The sequence below is a fragment of the Colobus angolensis genome, unplaced genomic scaffold (genome assembly GCF_000951035.1).
Source record: "Colobus angolensis palliatus isolate OR3802 unplaced genomic scaffold, Cang.pa_1.0 Scaffold5, whole genome shotgun sequence".
Taxonomy (NCBI): Eukaryota; Metazoa; Chordata; class Mammalia; order Primates; family Cercopithecidae; genus Colobus; species Colobus angolensis.
This window is the reverse complement of record NW_012118487.1, coordinates 2,419,812-2,424,358: the sequence shown is the minus strand read 5'-3', so window position 1 is coordinate 2,424,358 and position 4,547 is coordinate 2,419,812.

Below are 4,547 nucleotides of genomic sequence, written 5' to 3'. Positions count from 1 at the left end.
AAAAAAAAAAAAAAAAAAAATGGGCAAAGGAGATGAATGGACACTTCTCAAAAGACATGTAAGTGGACAAGAAACATGAAAAAATGTTCATTATCACTATCAGAGAAATGCAAATCAAAACCACAATGAGATACTATCTCACACCAGTAAGAATGGCTATTATAAAAAGTCAAAAACCAGCAGATGCTGAAGAGGCTGTGGAGAAAAGGGAATGCTTATACACTGTTGACGGGAATGTAAATTAGTTCAGCCACTGAGGAAAGCAGTTTGGAGATTCCTCAAAGAACTTCAGACAGAGCTACCATTTGACCCAGCAATCCCATTACTGGGTATATACCCAACGGAAAATAAAGCCTTTTTCCAAAAATACACATGCAGTTGTATGTTCATCTCCATGCTATTTACAATAGCAAAGACATGGAATTGACCGAGGTGCCCTTCAGTGGTGGGCAGGATAAAGAAAATGTGGTACGTATGCACCAAGGAATATGACACAGCCATAAAAAGAATGAAATCATGTCCTCTGCAGCAACAGCGATGGACTTGGAGGCCATAATCCCAAGCAAATTCACACAGAAACAGAAAAGATTCTCATTTCTAAGTAGAAGCTAACACTGAGCATGCATGGACATGAACATGGGAACGGACGCTGTGGACTACTAGATGGGGAGGGGAAGGAACGGGACATGGACCGAAAAACTACCCATTGGGTAATACGCTCATTGCCTGGGTACAATATACCCATGTAACAAACCTGCATATGTACCCTCCATATCTAAAAGTTGAAAAATTCTAAAAAAGTGTTCAATCTAATTATTAGTCAAAATGATACAATTAAAATCACAATGAGCTATATTAAATATCCACTTGAATAGTTAAAACTTTAAAAAAATGACTGAAAGGCCAGTTGCTGTGGCTCACACACGCAATCCCTTGGGGACCGCAAGGACTTTGGTAGGCCTCGGCAGGAGGACTGCTTGAGCCCAGGCACTCGAGACCAGCCTGGGCAACACGGTGAAATCCCATCTCCAAAAAAAAATACAATAATTAGCTGGACATAGTGGCACATGCCTGTTGTCCCAGCTACTTGGGAGGCTGAGGTGGAAGAATCGCTTGAGCCAGGGAGGTCAAGGCTGCAGTGAGCCATGATCAGGCCACTGCACTCCAGCCTGGGTGACAGAGCAAGACCCAGACTCAAAAAAAAAAAAAAGAAAAAGAAAAAAAAAGACTGACAATAATAAATATTAACGAGTCTCTAGAGCAACACAAACTAACACTTTGGGAAGAAGGAGCTGTTACACTTACTGCGGACGACTCTGGCACTGTTAAACACAAGCACAGCTCTGAGCCAGCAACGCCACTGCTAACCGCATGCCCAACTACAACGTACACACAGAGCAACCAAGGCGCATTTACAAAGATCCTCACATCAGCATTATTTGTAATAGTCAAAACCTAGAAACCACCCACAGTATCCATCAACCACATAATAGATACATGAATCATGGTATAGTCAAGTACTAGAATACCACATAAACATCAACGTGAACCAATTACAGCTACATGCAACAATATCAAAGAATCTCACAAACATAAAGATGTTGAGCTAAAAAGTCACACACAAGAGCATAATCCCATTTATACGAAGCTCAAAAACAAGCAAAACGACACTCAGGTGTTAAAAGTGAAGACAGCAGTTAATGGTACAGTTAGATTTTTCTAGTTTGTACAGGTAACTATGTGGGAAACAGGTATATTTGCTTACTGCTGCATATTTTCTGCATGAAATAGATTCTCAGAATGCACTCAAGAACAAAGCACCCTCCAGACTTTGCAGACTAGCTATAATTCCAAAATGTATGAGATAAAATGTGATGTGTGGTTTTTTGATGAAGACTATCATTGTAATATATATCCTGTAGGAATTTAGCACCATAGTTTTTATCATTTTTTGGTGACTCTTCAAATACTTTTTTTTTTGAGACGGAGTCTGGCTCTGTTACCCAGGCTGGAGTGCAGTGGCATGATCTCGGCTCACTACAACCTCTGCCTCCTGGGTTAAAGTGATTCTGCTGCCTCAGCCTCCCAAGTAGCTGGGACTACAGGCACACCACCACCATGCGTGGCTAATTTCTGTATTTTTAGTAGAGACGGGGTTTTATCATATTGGCCAGGCTGGTCTTGAACTGCTGACCTTGTGATCTGCCCGCCTCGGCCTCCCAAAGTGCTGGGATTACAGGTGTGAGCCACCGCCCCCGGCCTCAAATTCTTTTACTGTCTTATAATTGTGGATTAGAGTCATGTGAAAAAACCCTGTCTCATTATAGTAAAATAATGATGTTACCTCTTAAGTTTTATTTTGTAAACCAGTTAAACCTCAAAAATGTCATCTAGGGCAAATAGTGCAACTTACCTGGATTTACCAAATAAATTTGGAAATGGAAGCACAGAATCTTAAGAGTCTATATCATGATGGCTCCAGAAATATCTCTAAATGAATTAATCCATCACCAGAATTGAAAAATCAAATAAAATTTTCTGCCATAACATAATCCCATCTGCTCTAGCATTCTTTCTCTTTTCTATTGAGAGCTCAGATAAGCTACTGCAGGAGCTACTCGGGAATTTATTCCAATGGCGCTAGTTTTATTAAACCCTCATAAAAAGTTCCTAAACTGATGTTTTGCAGCAAGCTTTGTGTTTATTACTCATACAGAACACATTAAGAAATGTTGATGTACATGACTACTTTTAAAAAATATTTATTGGCCAGGTGTGGTGGCTCACGCCTGTAATCCCAACACTTTGGGAGGCTGAGGCGGGTAGATCACTTGAGGTCAGGAGTTCGAGACCAGCCTGGCCAACATGGCAAAACCCCATCTCTACTAAAAACACAAATACAAAATTAGCCAGGCATGGTGGCGCAGACCTGTAATCCCAGCTACTCAGGAGGCTGAGGCAGGAGAATTGCTTGAACCTGGGAAGCGGAGGCTGCAGTGAGCCAAGATCGTGCCATTGCACTCCAGCCTGGGTGACAGAGCGAGACTCCATCTCAAAAATACAAACAACAACAAAAAGCCCATTTCTTTAAGCTGGAAGAGTGTCCACTGTATTGTAGTACCATAACAATTTTACAGAAGCAATCAGATGATGTAGTTTAAATAAATTCTGATTAAGAATATAATTTTAAGCAAACTTTTCCATGTAAATATTATACTTTCAAAGACAGAAATAACTAACACCATCCTTCCAACTTTATTCCTACTAATTCTTGGTCTTGTAAGGCACATAACAGTTATTATGATTTTGAAAACAGGAACAAGACAGTGCATTTTAGAGATAAACATAGGACCAAAACTCAGTTATCTTTAATTCGTTTATTTCCTTCTTCATTATGCCAGGCTAGTTCTAAATGCCTAAAATACATTAAAATGGAACAGAAAATTTTAAAAGGATGTTAATTTTAAGTTTATTACTAATCTTTACTCATAGAAATAAAGAAGCCATAACTGTTAAGCACATTTTCTAAGATTGTATATAATCGTTTACGGTTAAGACTTTTTTGGCATTAAAGATAGTAAACTTTTTATGAATTTAATTATTAAAGTATAATCAACTCACATCTTTGGATTTATATTGGTCTTAACATGTTTCACAGTACGCAGTAGCTGAAGAATCTGAAGATGAGAGGCACAGTCATCACATACCCGTGACCGCCACCTTCTTAAAGCTGTCTAGGTATCTATTTCGGACACTCAGGTTAGCAGGGAGAAAACAACTGCATTAAACTACATTTTTAAGCAAACCAAAGAACTTTATTTGGAGTAATAGCTAAGAAAACAGCTTTTTATGGAAACTGAAAAAGAGAGTAGAGGAAGTATAAGAGCTACCCCTTAAGAAGTAATTTTAATAGTTAAAAAACTTTCATAGAATCTTACCTTAAAAAGGAGGCAACATTAGTTTTAACTTTTGACAAAGATAAAAATAACTGAACAAGAATCTGGCCTAATAACCAGACCTCAGATTAGTATACTTTCTAGTTATAGATGTAAACCTTCGAAGTACATATATTCAGTACAGGTCAAAAAAATATAAAATAGTGCTCGACCATCCTTTACTTTTTCATGTCCTTGAAAACGAAAAGAGTAATATACTTAAGTAATTCCTTAAGAATGTCCCTTAAACTATAACAACTTCAGAGCACCTTGACTTAGAGAATATACCACATTTTCCAACTCCTATTTGTCTAGTTATATTCATTATATATAAGTAACCATGACAACAGAATTGTAAGTTCTGCTTTAAAGACTGTTGCCCTTTCCAACTTTTACTTTAAGTTGGATCCCTGTTATCAGTAATACTTAGATGAACTTCCCCTTTCAAAGTAGTAAAAACTAAAGCATTAAATTAGTACCTAAAATCAAAGTACAGTTTTTATTTATAAAACTATTGTGTTGTATCCTGACATGTGGCAGCAAAGATAATATAAAATGTATTCAGAGACTAATGCCATTATGAACAGAAAAGACTATATATAAATATATATA